The sequence below is a fragment of the Nicotiana sylvestris genome, chromosome 7, assembly GCF_000393655.2.
Source record: "Nicotiana sylvestris chromosome 7, ASM39365v2, whole genome shotgun sequence".
NCBI classification, from domain to species: domain Eukaryota; kingdom Viridiplantae; phylum Streptophyta; class Magnoliopsida; order Solanales; family Solanaceae; genus Nicotiana; species Nicotiana sylvestris.
Window position 1 is genome coordinate 24488351 of NC_091063.1, and position 10047 is coordinate 24498397.

Consider the following 10047-nt stretch of genomic DNA (forward strand, 5'->3'; position numbering starts at 1 on the left):
ATCCAATAACTTCCACTTTAAATGATATGACTCTTTTTATTTTAAATAATTTCAAATGTTTGATACTCCTTTCTTTTAAGTAAGAATTTTAAGTTTTGTATACAAAAAAGTAAAGGATATATATTTACATAATCAAGTAGGTGTAACTTTTAAAAGCCAACTAGATGTTGTTTATAGTAAAATATTACTAGTATCTATAGATTAGTAACTTTGAAAAATTGAAAATGAAAGCAATAGTAATAACGGGTTATACCTTATTATGATGGTTTCTTGCTCATACTATTTAACTTTCTAAACACTAGTTTAATTTTTTACCACTACCCCTATATAACACTTAATGTTAATAAATTGTGTTCGATAATAAATTCTGTAAAAAAAAATAAAACAAAAATAGAAGTAGGAGAATTAAATTGTTCTAAGCCAACAGATAATTGTATTTTTCTTAATGAATTTAATCCCCTCATTGTTGCCCAAGGTTATTGGATATCTTCCCAAGATAGAATGGAAGTATGAAACAACTATTCTGTAATACAGGCAATGAAAATTACAAAACTTTAGTGAACTAAACAAACGACTGCAAATCACACTGAACATTTACTTTTTTGCTTTGAAAACCTATGCAATATACAGAAAAAGAGGGGATAGTGTTTTCATATTAGAAATTACTGTTGAAAATAATAAATTTAAATCGAAAATTTTAATAATAAATTTTGCTTTAGGAAAAGGAAATTAAACCGCGAATTTTACTATATTAATCAATGCCGAGCAAGCGATGCTCAAAGACGACAACACGAGACATCACTTCTTCTCGACTCTTTTAAGAGATAGAAGATGTGCTTTTCTATAAAAGCACAAGGATTTCCTTTTTATTTTTCGATGAGGGATAAAATGCCTTAGTAAAAGGAACACTTCTGTTTACCCGTAAAACGGTACAGTTGAATTTATATATGGTTTATAGACAAGTAAATTGATTTAATCCCAAAATGACAAATAAATTAAACAAGAATGTAAGACTTAACATTGAAATCGAGATAAGACAACAGAAATTCTGGTTCGAGGAGCAGAGCTTCCGGAGGCAGTAGTAACGATATTAATAAGCAAGAAGATAAAATATTATTGAACTTTGAACAGTGTATATTATGAGCTTGTAAAAAATTCCTTTCCCTTACAATGGCTGTTGAGCTCACTATTTATAGTTGTTCCCAGGGAACAAGGTCCTAGGATCAAGCCCCTCTTAAATGACAATTATGGAGGCCATTAAAGAATGTGTAACGGTAGGCAATGAATGCCATATTCTCTGTAATGGACTACGTACTTAATGCTATAGAATATTCTCCATTAAATGCTATCGGGTGAAAGGAATTTATTTTGTCTTTATGTGCATCATTCCCTTCGGGAACAAACATGATTATTGCCTTCGGACCTGATTGCCATTTGCCTCGCTTTCCATCTGCCTTCGGCTCCATGTGTCACTTTATTATGCGAGCATTTAATATGAACATACTTTACCCTATACAAATAGTCCCCTTATTTTTCGGTGGCACATCCTTGTGTTACCGAAAAGTTGGTGAAGATACCTTTCTTGGCGGAAAATTCTCGGATCCCCTCTGAAAAGTTTTTTGACAGTTGATTAGACGCACGTCTCTCCGCATTTAATGCCCCGAACACGCGTCATCCCATGATTCAACAAAACTTTCGCCGGTTCTCGAGGTAATTATGACCATGATTTTAGCTGCCTATTCCTTTGGTTATACGCATCTATCTTCTCCTTTTGCACTTCATAATTTTCTAAACTCTCTCAAACTCTCTTTACTCAACTCACACTTGTTTTCAACTTCCTCTAATCTTCTTCTTCGGAGGAAAACCCCTTAATTCCTTTTAATAACAATGGCCTCCTATTCTAGAAATTTCAGTTCTTCAAAGAACAAAGAAAACACTGATGATGATGCTCCTCCTACAGTGAGCACCATTATCCCAGAAGACTTACTACAACTAAAGACTTCGAAGAGAAGTACCCTTCTGCTAACCCCCACACATGGGCTGTTGGTTTATACTCTTCTTCCATCCATCCTTCTAGTATCACTGATGTGAAGTAAGATTGTGGTTGTCAAGATTTGAATATCATTGCTCCTGACCTAGCAGAGCGGGTAACTTTCTCTAAGTAAGGGTTTTACGTATGTTTATATATACCCATTCACTTTGGGCATGTTCTCATTGATCGCGGTGCTTGACTCTGTTATCTTGCAGTTTTACATCCGTTACCAAGTCTACTTGGCACAGGTGAGCCCTTCTGTATGGCAGACGATTACTTGTCTTCGGCGTCTATGCTAGGAGACAGGAGAAGAGTTATCCCTGGATCAACTGGGGAATCTTTATTCCCCCAAGATTTTCCGTTGGGGAATGATAAACTTCAGCAAACGTGGTCACCATGCTTCGCTAACCAGCATGGACGATGACAACGACCATGGATGGATAGAGCGGTTCATTGCAGTCACCACCAGGGACATCATCCCAGCCACGACTCTATCCTTTCCTGAATCATGGAACCGTACTCGTAAGTTCATCGTCTGTCTTTCCTTCTAGTTAAAGATTGTCCCATGCTATTATTGATTCTTCTTCTTTCACTATTTCAGCAACTCGGTCGACACTACTAAGGGTTGAAGGTTTGGACCGATGGGTCTAGAAGATTTTGGATGTCACTACGCCTAATACCCGAAAGTGGAAAGAACTGGCCCTTAAATACGGGTGGAAGGATAAAAATCATAGTAGGTTGAATGTATCTTGTTTTAACTTTTCGTATAGGAAAATTGGTTAATTTTTTCCCCTGTTGAATTCAAGTCTTCCACAGGGCTCTATTACCGTCCCCGAGGAGGACGTCTTGGCTGATCCTACTAATGCGACGAGGTTTCTGCACGAGGCTTTCACCCAAATGGATGTCATCGGGCCTACTTCTGGTGCAAGTGCTTCTTTTCGGAGTCCCCAGCTGGAGAACAAGCAACAAAAAAGATGACGTGCCTCCATGGCCGAGGGCAAAAATAAAAAGGCGAAGAGCACCGTGCCCGATCCATCTAGGGACATTATGATGATGAGCGCCACGCCCGAGCCAGCCATAGACACTATAGTGATCATTGATGATGGATGAGCCAGTGATGATGGGGCTTCTCTACATAGAAGGCGACGACCTTCATCAGCTCAACAGAATGCTCAATCTTTTGATCTAGTTATGCCAATCGAGGATGATGTCATGGCTCTCTAGGGGAATATGATGTAGTGGAAGATGCTAACTCTCACTTTCGAGTCCCAATCACTGTTTCCGATATCGTGAGGCTGGGTACCGGGTCTCTCCCTTCTTCGGTTGATGAGGAACCAACAACTAGCACTCTTTTTGTCGTAGTTGCTTCTCAAGACAATGCCATCAACTTCATCTCCTTCTTTGCCGACTTTGCCTTTGCCATTAGCAACTGATACATCATCTTCACTGGCCGAGGGCGTCCGAGGGGAGGATGTCCCTCTTCTCCAGTCCCCAGTTCATGGGAATTTGGGGCATAATTATTTTGCCCCCGTCGAAGATTCTCAGAGGAGGAGGAGTGTTTCCCTCTCGATTTCTACCTGATGCTATCTGCTGTCCCGGCCAGTGGAACTTGCTAATTATCTGAAGCTTGTGGCTTCAGAAAAGGATTTGAATAAAATACAATCTCTCTCGGGAGAGTGCATGGTGAACAATGCCATGCACAATGCAACGACTTTGTTTCCTCTGTTGTTTCTTCTATCTTTGTTATGGCAGGATTTTTAGTTTATACTTCTGTTTTGCAGGCTAACCTCCTTGCTTCTGAGGGCCTTCAGAGGTTTATCCTTGACAAGGAGAAACTCACCTCCGAGCGAGATCAATTATTGGCCGAGCATGATCAAATTGTTGCTCGCCTCCCATAACAGGAAGCACAAGCTGCTGAGGCTATTGAGTTGGAGTCTCAGTTGTAGCAAAGCAAGCAAGAGGTAGTGACCCTTGGTCAAAAGGCCGCCCTGTTAAGGGTACAATTTGAAGAAGTTAAGGCAAAATGGGTTGAGGTCCAAAATGCCGTTCTTGCTGCATCTGATCGCGAGGCTACCTCTACAGAAAGATTGAATAATTTGGAGGCAGCCTTGAACTCCAAAGCTGAAGAGGTTGCTGCTGCTGAGGAGAAGTATGCCCGGTTAGAAGAGAGGCATAATAGAGACATAGATCATAATAAAGTTTTTAACTCCACTATCTGTGACCTCGATGTCAGCCTTCAAGCCATGGTCTGAGAGGAACAACCTTTCAACCGAGGTTGACTAGCTTAAGGAAGAGCTTCTGCGCTGAGTGGCTTCCCTCATTGTTGAAAAAATGTATTCTATGTATATCATAAGGAAAAAAACCTTGGAAGAGGACAAAGCGGGTGCCATTGATTTTGATGCCAAGATCGCCAAGGCCCGTGAGCTAGAGTCAATTGCCCAAAGGGGTCTTCTAGTCCAACCTGATGCTACTGACTCTTCTGGTTCTGGTTCCGAGTTCTCGAGAACTAAAGAAGAACCTTAAGGGCATGATGGTGAAGGACAAGATGGTGAGTCGGCGGCGGATCCGTATACTTCTCCTAGGGGTGCAGATGTTTCTCTTCCTCCGAATTCTGGAGATGCGGTAGCTTAGCCTTTTGCTTTCGTTTCACTTTTCTTTTCTTTTCCATACTTTGTACTCGTGCTGTTTGGCATGTTTACTGTATATAGAAGTATTTTTTCGTTTAAGTATTGCACAAGTTTTTCTCTTTGCATCGAGTTATGCGAGGCTTCAAGTGTATTTTTCCCCAACAACATTTAGATTCCAGGCATAAGTTCTTCCAGAATTAACCCTTTACCATGAGGGTTTCATAAGAGAGGACCCTCTTATGTTTAGGTGCTCTTGAAGAGGGTGTTTCCTGTTCATTACGACACTACCATTTGACGTACTTATTTAACTTTCAAATGATAAAATTAATTCATCGATAAGACAAGAAACAAGATAAAAATAAAAGGACTTTACTTTATTCCTTCCATTTTCAAAAGTACATAAGCCTTCGATGTGCTAAAAAGAAATTTGCCATAACTTGTGGCTAACTTGTACAACTTGTTTCTACAGGGCTGGCCGCACAGTCCCTTGTCCTGATGATAAAGTGTTTCCAGATTTTGTAGTCTCGGTCGATGTGGCAGTTATTGTTGTATTCTCATATCATTCCCCCCCCACTCCCTAGTGTTCGAGTGCGAAGAATGCGAATTTGAATACTGGAAGTCTTGCTCCTTTAAAGATTTCACTAGTGAATGGTTGGATAATCTTTAGCTCGATAGCAAGATTCACTTCCCCTTAGGAACTTTGCTATTGAGCCAAAGATTATCTAATAATCCCCTAGTGGCTTGCACTCGTGAACGGTCGGATAATCTTTGGCCCAATAGCAAACTTTACTTCCCGGTAGGAATTTTACTACCGAGCAAAAGACTATCTAACCGCTCCATAGTGACTCGTTGTCTGCATGCCTTATCATTTAGGTCTTATTTCTGCCGACGAAGCTTCCTTCGTAGTATGCTTTCCGTTGCAACACATATTTTCAGTATAGGCGATGCTCGTCAACAATAGTACCTTTTGATGTTGACGAGCGCAAAACATAACAAAAAATTTATGCTCGCTAGCTAAAGATAGTATAGATTAATTATCGTCTCCACAGAGATTGGATTTACATAGTGTTCGAATAATCCCCAATTGATTACTATCCAGGAAAATTAACACTTCATTTGATGACTATTACTATGATTAACTACTAAAATTTAAGCAAATAATAATTGATCACAAAAGATAGCAGATGAGCACGAAGAAATATCAATGAGGGAAATAAGGGTAATTGACTAGACAGGTGCAAGATAACCGAATCGGGATCCAATTCTTGAGTTAATTCACTCTATAATACGGTTGATTCTCACGAATTCAACTGATAATCATATTACACTTGAAGTTAATCTTCCTCTTTCGATTAAACATTAATTTCAGTAATTAATCCAATTGAAGCACGATAAATAATTGCAACAATAAAATGATGTTTATGATCTCAAGGGTAACTTCTCACGAATATTCCCTATTTTCTAGTTCGATTAACAATTCAAGAGCCTCTTTAGATTACCTATTTGAATCACGAATTTAAATTAGATCATAAGATGTGAAAAAATCCAATATAAAACTCCTATTTCGATTAAACAAAATACTAAATAACTCCACAATACATATTAAAGCTCCATCAGTTAATTCTAATAATTATCAAGAATCAAATCCCTAATAAAGTTATTAAAACACCATATCTATCAACACCCAAATAGAAATTACTCCATAGAAATGGAGTAAGATATCTCAAATAAGTCTAAGAACAAAGAAAATATCAATTCTAATGATTTGATACAAACTCTCATATTGCACCGATTGCAGGTTGAAATCTTGATGAATTCTTGAGTCTTATTGCCTTGGTTGGTTCTCCAATCTTCTCTAGGTCAAAAGTGCTGTAAAATGGTGTTTTTGGTATATTTAAGCCGTCCCCAAAACAAACCTAGACGAAACTATCCTTTTTTAGCTAAAATAAGAAATCACTCTAATATTTTCGTACTACTGCACCACCCCATGTGGTGCACCTGTAGGGAATTCCAGAGCGTTTGGCAAAATCTTATCTGGCCAACTTTTGCACTGCCGTGCCGCGCATCACGACGCCCCATGCAGCAAGGTTGTGTATTTTTCACAAAGTAAATTCGTTTATTCATTTTTTGACATCCGGACTTGGTCCTCGACCCCCGAACATGATACCGGTTTAATTGCTTGGGCTTCTACTCAGACTTCAAAGCTCCAACTTATTTGATTTAGCTTCAATTTACCTTAATTGCTCGAGATAGTTTCCTGCATGGTATAAAACACATAATAAGTATAATTCACTATCATTTAAGCTCAAACAAATGTAAAATGCAGTAATTAGAGTGCAATACTACGGCTAAAACATGAGTTTTTAGTCTACCATCAACACCCTACACTTAAACCATTGCTCGTCCTCAAGTAATCAAACTGCATTCACATAGAGACGACCTTCTTATCAGACAACTTCCCTAACGCATCATGCAAAAAATATTTAAAATATACTAAGCACCATATCATGACATCCTAGCCTCAAAACTCGACTCACAAGCACCACGCAATTTTCACAACTTGCTCACTTACTCTAACTCAGAGGTCAAAGACTTTACCTTACCTTCATAAATTATGTTCCCTCACACAACCAATAGAGAGTAGTTCCACACACAATAAAATTCAAGAACAAATAGGAACTCAAGATAGAAAAAATTAACTCACTCTCAGAAATAAAATTCACGTGCCACAGAGAATGTACCATAAGCTTGCCCGTAGTGTAATGCTCTACTAATTGACCTAATTTAGTCAAAGATCAAGTAGGACATTATTTTAGTTATAATGCAGTTTGCAAGACGGGTAGGATACATATGTATAATAGTGACTTACACCTCCCTAAGCACTTTAATACATACAATTTCAGAATTTAAACCACACACTTATGTTGAACCAAATCTCAACCTTTACAATATAACAACATCAAGCTCCCAATTTCTTTAAGCATAAACAAGATGAGAACTATCACTAGCAAGGAATCCATTTTTTTCTTTTCTAATACATGCATAGCTGTTTTCTTTCAATTCTTTACAAGTGGATCTCAAAATTTTCAAGCAGTGCACCTTTTTCCCCTTTCTATAGCTCCACTCAAAAATCCAACCATACCTCATTTAGCTTTTACAATCTCATAACAAAATCAAGTGCTTAGAGAGGTAAAAGATTCAAACATTATCAATTCAAAAAAGTGGATCCGGCTTGCCATCATCAATATGGAGCTTACCATCATCAATACCGACTTCCGAGTGGGGACTCACTGCCGGAACAAGTGTTCGGTACCACATCCCAACATGAGCTGGCACAACCCGAATACCACACTTGCAGTCTGGTACTATATCGACATCTGGATCAATGCACTCTTCTTCATCCTCCACAGGGTCGGAGGGAGGTGTCCGCCTACCTCCTTGATGGCTACTAGAGGCAACTTCAGAGGAACCTGTGTTAGAACGTTTGCTAGGTCGATGAGACATTGTACCTTGATGATGAATAAAGATGAGAGGGAGATGGAAGTATGAAGGATTTGAGGAAGAAAAAATGGAGGAAAGAATAGAGAATTGGAGTGAGAGAGAGAAGTGAAAGAATAGAGTAAGAGACATGTGGGAAAAAGGGAGGGGAAAATGGGTAATTTAATTGTGAAATATTAATCAACCATAAATTTTGTACTACCGGGCCGCTAGGTGCGACGCCCTATGCGGCGCGGTAGTGGAATTTTCCAGAGAGTTGGACGTTTGATGCTAGGCATATGTAATAGCCTAGTGCGGCGCGCTAGGATAATTTTCTTAGAGTTCCAGAGATTTATGCATTTTAGGCCACGAGTTGCACCTCGACTCTATTACAGTCAAACCTCTCTAAAAAGCCTCGTTTGTTCCAAATATTTTTTGATATTATAGCAAAGTGCTATTATAGAGAACATATATTATAACATAACATGAAATTTGTTTCGAAAAAGTTTGGCTTTTATAGGTGAAGTGCTGTTATATAGGGATGTTGTTTGATAACTGAGGATTCTAGTTCATTTTACACTCCGTTTTACTTGAGTTTTGATTAAAAATGTATATAAATAGTCCCAAAGGCTTACATGTTGTGCTTGTTTGCAGGGTTTGGTAAAAAAGGTGACAAGTAGTCAAAACCAGCTCAAAAAGGAGTGAAACATGCACAAGTACCAAGAATAAGTCAAAGCACAGTTGCAATAGACCCACCACGGCCGCAATCCATTTAGTGCGGTCCACGGTGAGGAGATTCAGAGAGGTGAAAATTTGGAGCTTAAAGCAGTGCGGTCCGCGGAGGTTTTCTCGCTGCCACAGAAGCCTCTTCGCGGCTGCAATCCATTTTATGCGGTCCGCGAAGAGGGGGTTTCAGAGAGTTGGAAGTTTGGACAATTGAAGCCAGTGCGGTCCGCGGAGCATTTTATATGGACCCCAATGAAGCCACCACGGCCGCAGTACATTTTGTGTGGTCCGCGGTATCCAAATTCAGAGAGTGAATATTCAAGCCAAAAAGCCTCACCGCGGCCGTGGTGCATTTTCTGCCGTCCGCGGTACCTCCATAGGGGTATTTTTGTCCAGAAAATTTGGCCTAGTATAAATACTTTCTTTTCATATTTTAGGGTATCTTTTGTAATATGTTAGAGACCAGAGCACGTGAACGACTATTTTATTCCATTTTGATTAATTTGTAGCTAGATTAACACTAAATCTTCATTATCTTAGTTTGTAATCAAATCTTATGGGTTATTCTTCATCTATTTCTCTATTTTCTTCAATTATTATGAGTAGCTAGACCCATTAGCTAGGGTTGTGGCTCAACCCTAGTGTGGGTATTTGATGGGTCTTTTGTTCTAAGGCTTAGATGTTTATGGATAGTTGATATTTGGACGGATTTGTGTTTTCCATGTTAAATTGGTGGTTGCAAACACTAATTTGTGCCTATTTGACTTGGGTTCTTCTTGAGAAAGAGAGCTTGAGCCTAGGAAAATCAATCCAACAAGGAATTGGGGTGTAATCAAGAAATTGATAGTCCCAATTAAAGGGTTAAACGTAGAGATAGTAATACCCGACTTGAGCCTATATTGCTTGCACAATTTTGACACCCAATTGGTCTTGAGAAAGTAAATTAGGACAAAGTCTCTCAAGCTACCAAGAGGTATAGAGTGAGTAATTCCGTGCATTGGCTATATCGCAATCCCCAACATAACTTCTTTGCCTTAGGCTTTAGATCCCATCAAGTATTCACTTAGAAGAAAGTCACTTCCCTAGTGACTTTTTAACTATTTAGAAAACCTTACAAGAAATCAGTCTTAGTTTAATTTAGCATACTATTAGCATAAAAATTAGAAGTAACAAAACAAACAAACA